At 40.8% G+C, this 17404-nt stretch overlaps 1 long non-coding RNA gene across 1 annotated transcript; it reads right to left on the bottom strand.

The window, feature by feature from the left end:
- Nucleotides 1–4274: 4274 nt before the first annotated feature.
- Nucleotides 4275–16974, bottom strand: LOC140458415 (uncharacterized). The gene is made up of 2 exons (XR_011953489.1): nt 9406–16974; nt 4275–9312 (listed from the first exon to the last, which is right to left on the bottom strand). It is a non-coding gene; the product is annotated as an uncharacterized lncRNA (long non-coding RNA).
- Between the last annotated feature and the right edge of the window lie 430 nt (nt 16975–17404).

Below are 17404 nucleotides of genomic sequence, written 5' to 3'. Positions count from 1 at the left end.
CTTAGCACAGTGCTGAAGTACTCAAATTTCTGGAGTTGAACTCAAAACCACTCAGACATGAGCGTGCTAGCCACTGAGGTAAGGATAAGAAGGTGGAAATTACTGAGCTCCTCAATTTACATAAGCTGCTGTTTGAAATATTGTACTAAATAAAGAATACCTATATAGCTCTTCTCATGAGAAAGTTCTGAAGTGATCCAGGTGGATAAGGTAGTCAGGAAGGCACACACCACGCTTGCCTTCATTGGCTGGTGCATTCTATATAAAAGTTGGCAAGTTATGTTACAGCTATACAAAATTTCAGTTGGGCCACATTTGAAATATTGAGTGCAGTTCTGGTTGCCACACTACCAAGACACGGATGCTTTGGAGAGGGTGCACACATGGTTTACCAGGATGTTGCTTGGTCTGGAGGGTTTAGTTACGAGGAGAGGTTAGATAAACCTGGATTGATTTCATTGGAAAGACAGAGGCTTTCTGATAGAGGTTGATCTGATAGAGATCTACAAAATTATTACAAGCATAGATAGGGTGGATAGAGACATTTTCCCAGGGTGGAAAGGTCAACTACAAGAAGGCACAGGTTCAAGGTGAGGGCAGGAAGTTTTGGGAAGAAGTTGAGGGAAACTTTCCACACAGAACGTGGTGGGTTCCTGGAATGCACTGCCAGTGAAGGTAGTGGATGCAAGCTTATTAGCAATGTTTAAGGTGTAACTTGATAGATATATAAAGGGGCGGTGAAGCAAGATAAGAACCATGTAAGGGCAAGAAATAGCGAGTCTAAATAAGGATTTGAATCCGTGCAGACTTGGTGGGCCGAAGGGCCTGTTCCTATACTGTATTGAATTGTATTGTATAATTGTAGTGCATTGTATTATATTGATTTGCAGTTATTGAAGAAAACATTTGAAATATAATCACTATTACAATCGAGGGAACACTGTATCTCACACCGTTCCCTTTAATTTTCTTGTCAGAAGATGGTGTGTGGAATCCCAGGTGACACCAGATTCCAGCTCCTCATCCAAGTGGCCTTTCTACATGTATCAACTTGGACAATGAGGGTCAGCAGGATATCCAGGAGAGAAATCCAAGCAAACTTGAAATTGTCATAAAATCTAACAACACTCAAGAAGCTTGATACTATCCAGGACTAACCTGCCTACTTGAGTGGTGCCACATTCACCACCTCAACGATTATGCTTGCCACCACTAATGCACAGTGGCATCAATGTATGCTATCTAAAAAATACAATGCAGCAAGTCACCAAGGGGCTTTCAACAGCATCTTCCAAATCTGTGACCTTTAGCACCTAGAAGGACAAGGGTAGCAGAAGCACAGGGATAGCAACACCTATGCATTGCTTTTCAAGCCACAGACCATCCTGAGTTGGAACTACATCACCCTTAACAGTTGCTGGGTCAAAGTCCTGGAACTTCCTTCCTGACAGTAATGGGTGTATCTATACCACATGGACTGTAGCGGTTCAAGAAGGCACCACCACCTTTTCAAGGGAAGTTAGGGAAGCACAATAAATCCTGGCTTCGCCAGCAACACCCATATCCTGTGAAAGAATTTTTTTTTAAGAATTACATCTATCCACAGATGCACACTTCCCAATTGGATGATCAGTGTCTTGGATCACCCATAGAGAATGACCCTTCGGGATAAGCTACGTCAGCCAACTGAAAAAACCCCACAAAAGTCTGTTTATCTTTTCAGCCCACCTCACAAACAGTTGTTGCATGGATTCTACTTGATCTCAGGGTAAGTAATTCAATGAGATATGAATCACACACACAATATTAAAAATAAACTTTTGCTGAACATGCAGTTATTTCTGTCTACGGATACAGATCCTGGCAAAGCTATGGAGCTTGTCCTAATGAAATGACTTAAACATCCTCAAACACAGTAAGGAAATTTGTCAGACCTGTGACACATGCGTCCTGAGAGGTTTCCTGCAGTTTAGCTTTCTTCTATCCCCTTCCTCCCCCCCCATTCCATCAGTGAAACATTCTCCAGGTTTCCTGGCAACGGAAAAACGTGACTCAAAAGATTTCAATTGCAGTTTGACCACAGGAAACAACTGCAGCTGAGCAGGAACTAGGCACAGTCAATTACTTACACTTGTTCCAAGATGCTCCCAGTCCAAAGCCCATCTGAAAACCATCCCATTTTATATTCCCAACACCCACTCCTCTGCCTTGGAATCAGTTTCATTCAATAAATTTTTTGCTACTGAAATGTCTTTCCGGGATTTTCAATTAATTTTCCTGCACAAAACAGGGAGCAATCATTACAAAAAAAGTTGCACATTATAAAATAAATGATTTTGACAGTTTATTCTCTTAGTTTCTAAATAAAATATTGGTGTGATGGAAAGGACTTTTGATTGGCTAAGGAGGCTAGAAGTGATCTGGTCTAACCTCCAAGAATACGTACAGAGTTGGCAACTTACAGTCACAAAATTGACACTAAAGAGGAAAGTTTTGCAGGACTATAAGGTAAAAGCTAGGGAGTGGCAGTAGCTAAGTTGTTCTTGCAGAGAGCTGAAACAAACATGACGGGCCAAATGGCCTCCTTCTGTAATGTAACAATTCTATGGGATAACTAATAAATTATTCAAAATTATTTAAATCATGTGTTTGATTTCTATAAATAAAGTCTTCCTATTATGTTAGAGGGCATAGATTTAGGGTGAGAGGGAAAAGATATAAAATAATATTGCATGCAATTCTGGTCTCCTTCCTATTGGAAAGATGTTGTGAAACTTGAAAGGGTTCAGAAAAGATTTACAAGGATGTTGCCAGGGTTAGAGGATTTGAGCTACAGGGAGAGGCTGAACAGGCTGGGGCTGTTTTCCCTGGAGCGTCGGAGGCTGAGGGGTGACCTTATAGAGGTTTACAAAATTATGAGGGGCATGGATAGGATAAATATACAAAGTCTTTTCCCTGAGGTCAGGGAGTCCAGAACTAGACGGCATAGGTTTAGGGTGAGAGGGGAAAGATATAAAAGAGACCTAAGGGGCAACTTTTTCACGCAGAGGGTGGTACGTGTATGGAATGAGTTGCCAGAGGATGTGGTGGAGGCTGGTACAATTACAACATTTAAGAGGCATTTGGATGGGTATATGAATAGGAAGGGTTTGGAGGGATGTGGGCTGGGTGCTGGCAGGTGGGACTAGATTGGGTTGGGATGTCTGGTCGGCATGGACGGGTTGGACCGAAGGGTCTGTTTCCATGCTGTACATCTCTGTGACTCTATGTTCTGAACCATTATTTCCCTTTCATGATTTATGATGGAAAACTGTGCAGCCAACCTGGGAAACATTTAATTCCACACACCAAGCTGTCAGAGCTGATATAGCATTTGTTGATAAGCATTTGTTTGAAAAACAGCATACAACATTTTCGCATTTCTACGTTTTATTGTGTAAATGAGAGGCAGTTATAAACGATCTAACTAAAATTTTAATTTAAATTCAGAAGCTTCCAAAAAGCTACAGGCCAAAAAACATTAATCCAGGGCTTTGGGAAATTGTATAAATCTTTCCTTTTGTCATTGGGAAATCTAGGTGAAGCCTTGAGTGCAATAGTTCAAGATAACACTTAACATTGAAAAAAGTAGAAGTTACATTAAGTACTAATAGCTAAATGTTAACAATCTTGCATTTTAAAGGTCTTTGGAACATAAAGAGATCAAAGAAGAGCCAGGAGGAAGAATGAGTTAGAACAGGAGATGATGGTGTTTTTACAATTGTAAAGAAAGGTTAGGAAATCCGAGGCTTTGGAGCAACAACAGCATCGGAAATTTATACTCCATCTTTAATGTAAGGAAACATCCCAAGGCATTATAAAAGTACTACACCATGCCAAGTTGAGAGATAGTAGGTCAGCTGACTAAACTCTTAGTCAAACAGGTAGGTTTTCAAGGACAGATTTAAGGTGGAAAATGAAATGGATAAATAGCTGCAGGAAGAAAATCCCTCAGATTAGGATCCAGACAATTGAAAGCATAGCCATCAATGGCAGAGTGGTTAGCATTTGGAATGCCCAAGAGGCCAGAGTTAGAGGCACACATATTAAAAGGGTTGGGATGAGAAGTTGAGAAGTAATAATAATATTAATTACAATAGAGAAAGGAGGATCAGGAGAGATGGAGAAGGATTTAGGAGTGAGCTATTCTTGCTGAAGTCCTATGTTCCTCTTAAAAACAAAGTTTTCGTCTTATCTTCCCAGAACATATTTCAAGAAAGAAAGTCAGAGGCTGGTTAAATCTCTCCCTTTTAAAGGCATTAATAACTTCAATTTTATTTGGAAATATTTACTTTTCATTAGAAGATTCTAGCTTCTTTATTGTATACAGATCACATCAGACAATTGGAATGTCATTACTACTGTTTACAGAGAAATAGATGACAGATTCCTCCCGCAAAATTATATTCCTGGAATATGTTAATAATGAATTCCTGACTGTTCTTCTCATTGTGCATGTGAACATATTATGGAAAATTACTAAAATCTGTTCCTGCATAAAAACACATCACTGATTTACAGGAGGCAAATTAACAGTTTAAAAAAGAAAACAGTTTGATTGGTAAGAAAATGATATTGTGGATATGCAGACGAGTTACTGAAAGCTTACTGGATAACCAGAAAGTTCAGGGTGCTAGGAGCTGACCTCAGCTATGGTATTAGAACCTAAAAAAATCACCAAAAGCCAGTATGGTTCATAAAATATTTGCAGGTACGAAGTTAAAAAACAAAAAGCAATCCACCTTTGGCAGTTTGATTGACACTCGGTCAATGGTTGGCATTGGGTTGGAGGTGTTTTCATTTTTGTTTCAAATAGTGAACTTCAAGAATTCTGAATCTAAGTCAATGACAGGAATAATTTGGAGCATTCAGATTTGAATTTTCTTGGAGAACATGTAGCATGAACATCCAAAGATCAACGTAATCTAGGAATTCTGACAAGGTAGCCATTTTCCCTGACAGTACTTATTATCCTCTGCTCAGGGGATACTAATAGAATTCTTGCCTATTATCTTAACCAGTCAAGCCATGGCTACTGCCTATTGATATTTAGAACTGACAACAATTGCAAACAGCAGTGAGTCCTGGAGGCTGACTGTTTGGAAGGTCAATTTAGAGACAAAAAGAAATGAAAAGCTCAGCTGGCCAAGGAGAGGATCCAGAGAAAATAGTGACCAAGCATAAGCCTTCTCAGCAAACTCTCTTTGCAGTAATCATAACAGAGATTGGTACGCTAGAGTGGGACAGGCAAAGCACCCCCACTTAACAGTGTTAATCACCAAGGTAGAAACAATCATCTCATGAGATGGAAGGCTGCTAAGACTTCCCGCAAATGGCAAGTCAGTCACTAAGTCCAGCAAGTCGGAGCCACTCATGAGCAGTCTTCTCTCATGTGGTTTGTTAATTAATAAGTTTCACAGTGTCAACTCATGGAGCACTCACTTGAAATATAATTAGTAAGGGGATTCAGCTCTATTCCTATTCTTTCGCCTACTGTCCTGCATTATTTATGACAAGGGGATGGTTTCCAAGTCTCTGCAGTTTGAGCTTAGGATCCTCCCCATTGTTCAATGATTCTACTGAAGGGAACTTTAATTGTGGGCAGCATGGTGGCTCAGTTGTTACCACTATTGCTTCACAGCGCTAGGGGTCCAGGTTCGATTCTGGCCTTGGGCGACTATCCTTGCATGTTTTCCCCGAGTCTGGATGGGTTTGCTCCAATTTCCTCTCGATATCCAAAGATATGCAGATTAGGTGAAATGGCCATGCTGAATTGGCCTTAAGTGTTCAGGGTTGTGCAGACTAGGTGGACTAACTATGGTAAATGTGGGGTTACAGGGATAATGTAGAGATCTGGGTGAGATACTCTTTGGAGGGTTGACATGGACTTGATGGACACATGGCCTCTTTCAGCATTATAGGGATTCTTCGAAGATCAGGTCTCTAAACAAGTTACTACTGGGACTGTAGCATGAAGTGAATCTGGGCCGTGGCAATTTTCCTTAAAATGGAATGGTGGAGAAAGCTAACAATGTTTCAAAAGCAATTTTCTAGCACCACAGTCTCTACTAAATGCTCTGCTTAAAGACCTGAAAAAAGAACTTTCCAATTCAGTGGTGGCTTGCCTGCTGAAGCACAGTACTATCAGCTGGGGATGAATATAAACTTAATGCATTGTGGGAAACTGGTCCCTTCATTGCTTTCACTCAAAGAAGCTGTTTTTTGTACAATAACGAGTTATACTCATAAAGCTCCTTAAACATAAGGAACTGTGTCAAGGCACTTAGGAGCCTAAGAAAACAAAATATATCACTGAGTCAAATATCAAAATATTGGTCAGATCACTAAATGTTTGGTCAAAGAGATAGGTTTAAGGGGTGAACTAAAAGAAAAAGGCAAGATGTAAGGAGGGGATTTTTAGAGCCTAGAGCCTCAGCAGCCAAAGACATGGCCATCAATAGTGAAATGATTAAAATCAAAGTTGCACAAGAGGCAAGAGTTAGAGGAGTGGCGATATCTTCAACGGCTGAGAAGATGGAGGTAATTACAGAAAGCAGGAATAAGCATGGAGGGATTTGAAATCAAGGATAAGAATGTTAAAAACAAAATGTTATTCAAATATAAGCCAGTGTAGGTCAGCATTAGGATCTTGTGGTGAATGACTTTCCTTAACTATGATCATTGAAGCAAGGAATAAGATGTGGTTATGACTACACTGTAACTTCAGAATAATTAGCAAGCAGTCTCCAACTCTCCATCCTATTATTTTCTGTTGGCAGTGATAAAGGTCATATTTAAATATTTTTCAGTCTTCCCACCCAGTGTATTTGGCCATATCTATGCTCGCCTGAAATATGCAACATTGCTGGCTAGCAAGAGTGTTCGGGCTCAACCTAAATTGCTGGAGTCCATTTAGCAATGGCACTCCACTCTGATGGCGTAATGCCAAAGGATTATATAATAAAAGGCAAAGTTGCTGAGTCGACCAGTGGTGGCTTAACCTGAGGGTCATAATGCCTCAAGAGAGGGGAAAGGTTGTAAGAAAGAGACCTTCACGGCGACCTCAGCCTGTGTGGGAATTGAATCCAATCCTGTTTGTGCAACTTTGCATTTCAAACCAGATGTCCAGTCAACTGAGTTCATTGACCCCCACTTCTACATAGAACAGCAATTACAGGACCATTTATAATAGTATTTAGGCTGCACCAGATTATATGATTTCATTCAAAGAAACAGTAGGGGTGTCATAATTAGTCTAATTATTTTAAAATGTAAAGGAAGAAATGAGTGGCCTGGGAAGATTAGCCTGAACTCCCACTCATTATCCAGTTTCTTCTACTGATAATTATGGGTAGAATTTGATGCTGGGAGCCCCAGTGGCAGGCTAAAAACCTGGGGTCAATTTCTTCACATAAGTGAGAACCCCTATATAATTCTATGCCCATCAGGAAATTAAAAGCCTGCTATCAGGGGATATACCCCGTTAAAGGTGATGATGCCCCTCCAAGAGCTGCTGGAGAATTGAAATGCCAATTGTTCTTCAGTCTCAGAAATATCGCTGGGTGTGCTGGGACTACAACCCGACAATGCTAGTGTGCAGAAAGCTTGAAAATAGAGCAGGATGGTCAGACAGATCCTGACTAGGTGGTGTGCGTTCCCAAAGGCTATAGGGATGAGGAGTTTCAGGGACAATGGACTTCTATGGTGTCCAACTATAAGGATCGCACACCCTGACCTCTAACTTATTCAGAAAAAGGTAGATAGTTTTTACTGAGCTATAGATGGCCCACTCTCCCATGTTGGAATGCCAACATGCAGGACCAACAGACCTCCAAGTGATCCTTATTCAACCACTTCAGGGCCTCAACTGGCTTCTGAACAAAGTGGCCATCCTCAAAATTCCCCAACTTTGACTGAATTGTTGGGAGTTGAGAAGGTGATGGGCACTGCCACTCCTAATTCTATGCCCATCCCACCTCTCAGCTCACTCCTGTGGGCTATATGAAATTGTACCTTATGTGTACATAGACAGTATTAAACTTGTGGCAATGTTCCCTGTGATCATGATGTAAAACAAGTCTAGGGCTCAGCTGTGATACTCTCCAATGATGGACCGACTTGACAGCTGGTGTTCCTCCAATTCACATGAGGAATACCAGTTTGGATAAATTACCAGAGGACAGCAGGTGCCCAGCAAAAGCCAGTGACTTTAGAAGAGGTGGAGAGTGACCTGACAACATCAAATATGGTAATAACACTGTACTCATCTCTGCTACTCCTCAGAATTATGATGCATAAATTGGATTTGGGAGGGTCCCATTCTATTTTTGGGGCAGCAGGGTGGCTCAGTGGTTAGCACTACTATCTCACAGCTCCAGGGACCCAGGTTCGATTCCATTCTCGGGCGACTGTCTGTGTGGAGTTTGTACATTCTCCCCGTGTCTGCATAGGTTTCCTTCCACAGTCCTAAGATGTGCAGGTTAGGTGGACTGGCCATGGGAAATTGCCTATATTGTCCAGGGATCTCCAAGATAGATGGATTAGTCATGGGAAATGCAGGATTACAATGATAGGGTGGGGGTTGTGCCTGGTTGGGCTGTTTTTCTGAGGGTTGGTGTGGACCTGATGGGCCGAACAGTCTGCTCCCACACTGTAAGAATTCTATGATTCTATTCATCCATGATCACTGGCTACTAATCCTATATCTGATGGGGCCTGGCAAGGCTCAAGGAGATGTAGGGAGAAATATAAGTGAATACACCCTTCAAGGACTTGGCATTAATTAACTTTGAAACACCAATCACATAGCAATAACATTGTACTGCCAATGTGCCTTTATGCTCTCCTTCCTTTCATTCACCTGATAAATTGTCTTCTGAAGCAATTTACCAGATGATGAAGCACCTTTAATTACATTGTAAAGCAGCAGCAACTAAGCTGCTACATGCAATTTTTAACATTTTATACTGTAGATTTTCTGTGAGCCAAAAATGGAGAAATTGAGCTGTTGATCAAATTTTTAAAAATAATAGAACAGACAAACATGGGCAGAGAGTGAAAGGGGAAATACAAGAGGTCAAATGTACAACTGAAAGGAGTCACACAATGTAGATGGCTAAACCTTGCTTTTCCTGAATGTGTATGTCAGATGTGGAGGTTCCAATTGCTCAAACCATCAACATTATGTCCCTCAGGTGAGGGCCTACAAAGCAAGTGATTCAACATTGATTGCTACCCCACCTCAAGTCTTCACTCCACAGTCACACGGAGTGCCTGAAATACACAAACCACATTGATGTAATCAGAAATGGGAACTCTGCCAAATTCTTTCTCTGATTAAGCTTGTCGTACATTCTGATTACTTACAATACAACAGGGTAACTGGTGCTACCATGACCAAGGAAGGACTCAATGTTTTCAGGGGAGGAGGGGAGAGATTTGAAGACAAAGTAGTTTTAAGAAAAACTGCAATGACTGGAATTAGCAGGTTGACTACCTGAAAGGGAAAGAAGCAGACTAATGTTTAATGTTTAATGCTGGTAAAGGAAGTCACAAAATTCCTTCATTATGACTGGTCAACACCACCATATTTAAGATTAATCAGTAACCCAATTTTGATTCATTTGTGCATTTCATTAAATACCAAATCAGAAAGACTGTTAAAAACTAAGACATTAGTAAACATATACAACATTTAAAAAAATCCCTTTGTTCTGTCAAAATGTTCTGTTTTCTGCACAATCTGTAACTGCATCAAATGTAGGACAGCTGATCCTCTGTTCTGTGGGTAGGAGCCACCTCCACATTATCCACACATATTCACTCAAAACCTGCTAGCAATCCATCAATGTAAGGTTTTGAATATATTAATTGCAGACTTTTTTTTGAAGAAATCTTGAGTTTTTTCCCTTCGAGTCCTGAAATCTCTAAGTAAAGGTTCTATGTGTACAATCCGCTCCTAGCTGATCAAAAAGGCTGCTCTTCATTTGCAAAACCTGGATGGAGAGAGTCAATAAGCTATTTGCCTTTGGAAAGCTTCACAGCAGAACCTGTTCCAATTTTCATCTTATCCAAAGACAAATGCCATCAAAGCCATGACACAACAGTTAGAAGCAGTAAAGAGGAGCAAATTATGAAATCTGTACTCAAAACACTGAAGATGTCAACTAGACAGGGGATGAAACATCTGCAACTCATCTCCCCATTTAGAAAATAGCCCATGCCTCTTCTTCCTACGAAAGTGCATGACCTCACACTTTCCTACATTGTACTCCATCTGCCATTTCTTTGCCCACTCTCCTAACCTGTCCAAATCCTTCTGTAGCCTCCCCACCTCCTCAATGCTACCTGTCCCTCTATCTATCTTTGTCGTTTGCAAACTTAGCCAAAATGCCCGCAGTTCCTTCATCAAGATCATTAATGTATAAAGTGAAAAGTTGTGGTCCCAATGCTGAGTCTTGCGGAACACCACTTGTCACAAGCTGCTATCCTGAGAAAGACCCTTTTATCCCCACTCTCTGCTTTCTGCCAGACAGCCAAGCTTCTATCCATGCTAGCACCTTGCCTCTGACACCATGGGCCTCAGTGCCTCCTGCGTGGCACCTTGTCAAAGGCTTTCTTGAAGTCCAGGTAGATAACATCCGTTGGGACTCCTTGGCCTAACCTGCTCGTTATTTCCTCAAAGAATTCTAGCAGATTTGTCAAGCATGACCTCCCCTTGATGAAACCAAGCTGACTTTGCCCTATTTTACCATACACTTCCAAGTATTCAGAAATCTCATCGTTCACAATAGATTCCAGGATCTTACCCACAACTGAGATTAGGCTAATTGGTCTGTAATTTTCCATCTTTTACCTTAATCCTTTTTTAAACAGGGATATTATGTTAGTGATTTTCCAGTCCTTTGGTTACCCTCCCTGATTCTAGCGATTGCTGAAAGATCGCCACCAGTGCCTCCAGTATCTCTTCAGCTATCTCCCTTAGAACTCTGCGGTATAGCCCATCTGGTCCAAGTGATCTATCCATCTTTAGGCCATTCAGATTTTCTAGCACCTTCTCCTTGATGATGGCCACCATACTCAACTCTGCCTTCTCACTCTCTTGAAGTTTTGGGATAATTCTTGTGTCTTCCACTGTGAAGACTGACACGAAGTATTATTCAGTTCCTCAGCCATTTCCTTGTTCCCTACTATCTCTAGAGTTGTCATTTTTCAGCAGCTTAATGTCCACTTTTGCCTCTTATTTGCCGTTCATATATCTAAAGAAACTCTTGCAGTTTTCCTTTATATTACTGGCTGGCTTACTCTCATGTTTAATCTATTCCCTCCTTTTTTTTGTTGCCCTGCTGGTCTTTGTAAGCTTCCCAACCCTCTGGTTTTCCACTGCCCTTTGCCACATTATATACTTTCACTTTTGCTTTTATGCTATCCCTAACCTTCCTAGTCAGCCACGGTTGTCTCATCGTCCATGTACCACATTTCCTTTTCCTCAGGATGAATCTCTGGTGTGTCTCTCGATTACTCCCAGAAACTCCTGCCATTGCTATTCCACTGTCTTTCCTGCTAGGCTCCTCTACCAGTCAATTCTACCTGCTCCTCCCTCATGCCTCTGGAGTTGCCTTTATTCAGCTGTAATACGGTTACCTCTGATTCTATTTTCTCCCTCTCAAATTGCAGATTAAATCCAATCATATTATGATCACTGCCTCCTAAGGGTTCCTTCACCTTACGCTCCCTTATCAAGTCTGCCTCATTTCACAACACGAAATGCAGTATTGGCTATTGCCGAGTGGGCTCCACCACAAGCAGCTACAAAAAGCCATGTCATAGATATTCCTCCTTTTCTTGCAATCCATCACCAACCTGATTTTCCCAGTCTACCTGCATATTAAAATCACCCATGATCACCATAACTTTGCCTTTCCTACATCCTGGTGTATTTTGAGCCTCAGCTCCTGACTACTATTTGGAGGCCTGGATATAACCCCAACTATGTTTTCTTTTACCTTTGCTGTTCCTCAATCCTACTCACAAAGATTCTACAGCATCTGACCCTACTTTGTTTCTTACTATTAATATAATTTCTTACTAATAAGACAACCTCACCCCTTCTGCCCACCTGTCTATCTTTTCAAGATGTATATCCTTGAATATTCAGCTCCCAATCCTGATCCCCTTGCAGCCACGTCTTTGTGATGCCCACCACATCATACCTGCCAATTTTGACCTATGCCACAAGCTCATTTACCTTATTTCTTATACTGACTGCATCCAGATAGAACACCTTCAGACCTGTATTAGCCGTCCCTCTTCTCATGGCCATTTGTTTATCCGGTGAGCTTGAAGTTTGATTGCTAATCCTTTCCATACTCTCTGTCCTATTTGTGTCTGTGCTTGTAATTTTAATAACCTCTCCTGAGTTCTGCAGTCTTACCTCTTCCTTTAATTTGGGTTTTCTCATTTCCCTTATAACTGAGTCCTTCCCCTACCCCATCCCCATTTAGTATAAAGACCTCTCTACTGCCATTATGTAGTAGCAGCCTTAATATGGGCAGTTTCTGATTCAGTGATATGATTGGTGCCATGACTTAAACACATGAATGTCTAGTTTCACATTGTATATTCAGTGAATGGGTCATAGAATAGAAGATAAAGTAGGTGTAAGCCATTCTTCTGTTGATTTCGCTCCTTCATTTATCATGATCATGGCTGATCATCTACCTGAACTTCACTTCCGATCATCCATATCCCTCTATTCCATTACTGTTTAAAGAAATGATTTATCTAAGCCTTGCACATACTCACGATTCAGTTGAGCATCCACAAACTTCAATGGTGGAAAATTCTAATGCATCACATCCCTTCGAATGAAGAAACTTCACTTTATACAATTCATCGAATTTTAGAGATGCACAGCATGGAAACACCCTTTGGTACAACTTGTCCATACCGACCAGATATCCTAAATTAATCCAGTCCCATTTGCCAGCATTTGGCCCATAGCCCTCTAAACCCTTCCTATTCCTATCCCATCCAGATGCCTTTTAAATATTGTAATTGTCCCAGCTTCCACTACTTCCTCTGGCACCTCATTCCATACATGCACCACCCTCTGTGTGAAAATGTTAAATCCTTGATGATCAGCTCCTTATGCTGAAAGTGTGATGTTTAGCTCTTGTTGCTTCAGCTAGGAGAGATATTAAGACACTCACTCCGCCAAGCTGTCCCTTTGTGTGCATCTGGAATTTGAAAAAGTACAGGATCACGCGGGGCTCTAAATTTAGTCAATCAGCTCACCATTACCTACAATTGATTCAAGAGAGCAGTTATTCAGGACACCGACCTAAAGGTTGTCTAAATTATGAGACAATCCTTCAAGATTGAAACAAAATCAGATTGAGAAAAAAGGGACGGAACAATTGGTTGGAAAGCAAATGATATACAAACAGAGAGCAAAACCGCTAAACAAAGCTGCACGCTGCCAACAGACAAAAGTATATGGTAAACCAAAAAATAATCAAAGCATACTTCCCACAACGTGTGGTTTCATACAAGCTTTTTCGGTTCAGATGTATTTAGGTCATCATAAAGGCAATTTCTGTATTCCAGCATCCTTTACTTTGTGGAACATAGAAGAGGAACAGATTTGTTTTGCTTTGTTTTAAATACAGAAGACAGCCATAGCACAGCAGTCCCCGGGGATACAAATAATCACGTCTCCTGCTCAGTGGCTGAATATAAAGCTAGAGATTAATACAAATTTAGATCACGAATTCAAAGAGAAACAGATGGGCAAAGTGCAGTGACTGTCACTGTACTGCTGAGCTAACTAATGAACGATTTTCTAATTCTCTTCAGTCCTGGCAGTAGGTTGCTTTTCTGAAGGTTTATGAAACTAAATATTGTCCTAGGTTAATTGATGCACAGTGGGGGGGAGGGGGGAACCCTACGATCACTCCTGCATCTCACTGTCCTGGCTGTTCTACATACAAGAAACTTTTAAGTTGTGCTCTTAGTACCTTAAGACATAGCTCCATAGTTAAGGACTAGTTATGCCAATGAATTAGCACCTGTCATTGATACGCAAAGATGTAGGAATTCCACTCCCTCAAATCTTCAGCATCCTAAACTTGATTGAATGCATATACAAATGATATTGGGAGTTTAGATTCTTGGTCACCGCATAATAGAACACAAAAAGATTGAGCAAACATCAAAATTAGGAGTAAATACAACATTTTGTGTTTGACTGGCTTTTTCCCTGTCAACTTCTGTCACCTACCCAAATCTATAAATCACCCTAATGCTCCTTTCAATTGCTGACCCAACAGGAATCATCTAACTGGAGTTGAGAATTATCAGATCAGCTTTGATCTTACTGAATGGCAGAGCGGGTGTGATGGATCAAATGGCTTACTTCTGCTCCTACACAGACCAGGCAGGAGACACAAGTCAGCTCTCGGACAGCACTCTTGCCTCTACATCAGAAAGTTAAGGGTTCAAGTCACAGCAGAGGCTTATAAACAAAGTCCAGACTGACAATGCTGTGCAGTTTGGAGCAAGTGTACTATAGAAAAGGCATCATCTTGCACCTTTTTGTGTGAATATCAGAAATTCCATGACACTATAATGTAGAAGGATACTTGTGTCCTGACTGATATTTAATGCTCAACAATATATTATGTGGCCATTACCTATTGGACCTTGCTGTCCATAAATTGGCTGCCACATTTTAGGCATTACAGCAGTGATTACATTTCAAAAGTGCTTCATTGGCTGGAAAATACTTTGGGACATGAAAATTAAGTTGTTTCTTTCTTAGTCTATTTGGTCAAGTAAAATTTCTAAGGTATTGATTTTACTTACTCAGCAAGCAGGAGAATTCTAGGAAGGTGAGAATAGAATAAAAAGGGACTCTTCCAAAACAAAAGTAGTCATATGAGCATACTTGGAAGCTCGAAGAACTGCAGATGCTGGAAATCTGAAACAAAAACAGCAACTGTTGGAAAAACTCAGCCAGTGTAGCCGCAGCTATGGACAGAAATCAGAGTTAAAGTTTTTGAGTCCAGCGAGTTCTAAAGAAGGGTTCTTCCAAGTTCTGAAGATTTCTCCCCACACATGCTGCCAGACCTGCTGAATTTTTAAAACAATTTGTGTTTTTCTTTGGAAGAATTGTGAGTTGGGTTTAGGTTCAGAAGACCCATTAGCTCATTTGATCTCATCCTTCCACAATACCAACACCACCACCTTCACACTAAACAGCTGCTTTTAAAGGAGTCCAGCTGTGAGTAAAGAAATACTTCCTGCCATCTGGTCTAAATTGTCTCTCACAACCTAAACCTGTTTCTTTTCTGTTCCAGTTCCCTGGTATATTTCAAAATATTTTTCCAAGTTTAATTACTCTATCCATTGAAGGAAGGATATTAGTATCATGGAAGGATATAACTAAGACCAAGTAGAATGCTACCACATCAGAAAGATTAATGTTTGGAAGAAACATTAAAAAAAAGGCTTTTAACCCCTTCTTCTCCCTCCAATCCAGTACAATAGGGATTAAAAAGGTTTGACGAGAGATTTGCAGAACTATGAACAACACAAGGTTGTTTCAATTAATTGTTCAAAATTTGTGCCTTTATAGAATTACCCGGGCAGCCTCCAGATCCCTGTTACTTTTTCCATTGCGATGCTTCAACCAATCAGAGCTGAGTTGCTAACTAATCAGTATCCTTTGCTCCTGTAGCATGAATTGTTGTGACAGTTTGAAATTTGGCATTCTTGTGTTTGTGCAGATGAATGCAAGATGAAAAGTCTCTCTATTCACCAATACTTAACTTGTATAATTGTTAACAAGACAGCATAATTCAGGATTGCCAGCAGACAGACATACAGCACAGTAGGAAAGCTTTCTTGAAGTTAGAATTTTGAATGCTTTCATCACAAGTGGATTTTCAAGCAGAAATTATAATAGCATTAAAAAGAAAATTCTAGGCGGGTAAAACAAGATGAAGTTAGGAAACATGAACTTCAGTTAATGACCAAACATGAATATGATGGCCACATTCTGTGCTGTAATTTCTATCCTATTAAAGTTCCTGTAGGAAAATGTTTTCAATTGCAGTATCTGTTACAAACCATTCTCTTTAAGAAAATTAACTTGAATACGATGGATAGAAGATTATAAAATAAAAACCAAAAGAACCAAAAGGGTCACACAGTGGCTCAGTGGTTCACATGTCTCACAGCACCAGGGACTCAGGTGCGATTCCACTCTCGGGTGACTTGTGTGGAATTTGCACATTCTCCCCGTGTTTGCATGGATTTCTTCCAGGTCCTCCAGTTTCCTCCCACAGTCCAGAGATGTGCAGGTCACGTGGACTGGCCATGAGTAATGCAGGGTTACAGGGATAGGGTAGGGGATGGGTCTAGGTGGGATGTTCTTCAGAGAGTCGGTATGGAATCGATGGGCTGAATAACCTGCTTTCACACTGTCGGGATTCTATGAACAGAGGATGCTATAAAACAGAAATTGCTGGGAAAGCTCAGCAGGTTTGGCACCATCTTTGGAGAGAAAGCAGAGTTAACATTTCAGATCGAGTGATCCTTCTTCAGACATTCTGAGCTTTTCCAGCAATTTATGTAGAGAGATTATCATGTGCTGAGTTTACAAAACAAGAGAATCATCCTCCTCATAGAGTCATAGACGTACAGAGCAGAAACAGACCCTTCAGACCAACTCTTCCATGCCGACCAGATATCCCAACCTAATCTAGTTCCACCTGTCAGCACGCGGCCCATATCCCTCCGAACATTTCATATTCATATATCCATGCAGATGCCTTTTAAATGTTTCAATTGTACTAGCCTCCACCACTTCCTCTGGCAGCTTATTCCATACATGTACCACCCTCTGCGTGAAAATGTTGCCCCTTAGGTCTCTTTAATATCTTGCCCCCCCCTCACCCTAAACCTATGCCCTCTAGTTCTGGACTCCCCACCCCAGGGAAAAGACTTTGTTTATTTATCCTATCCATGCCCCTCATGATTTTATAAACCTCTATATGGTTGCCCCTCAGCCTCTGATGCTCCTGGGAAAACAGCCTCAGCCTTTTCAATCAAGATGGCAAAGCAACAGGATTAGTAAGGCCCAGACTGACACTAAAAGGTTTTGGCCAGGGTTATAAAGCAGCAGCTGAATAAAGACAATATTAAGAAAGACAGACTTGGCCAACCAAAAACTGCAGACCACCGACTAAAAAGCAAATTCTTAGCTGGAGGAGTTTTAACTCAACTACATAAGAATGCACAGCATTGCTTTCGGCATTTACGAAAGATAAATGAAACAGAATAAATCAAAGCAATGGAAAGA

Source organism: Chiloscyllium punctatum, chromosome 33 (genome assembly GCF_047496795.1).
Source record: "Chiloscyllium punctatum isolate Juve2018m chromosome 33, sChiPun1.3, whole genome shotgun sequence".
NCBI lineage: Eukaryota > Metazoa > Chordata > Chondrichthyes > Orectolobiformes > Hemiscylliidae > Chiloscyllium > Chiloscyllium punctatum.
Note: the sequence above shows the minus strand (reverse complement) of the source record. Positions and strands in the feature narration are given on the sequence as shown.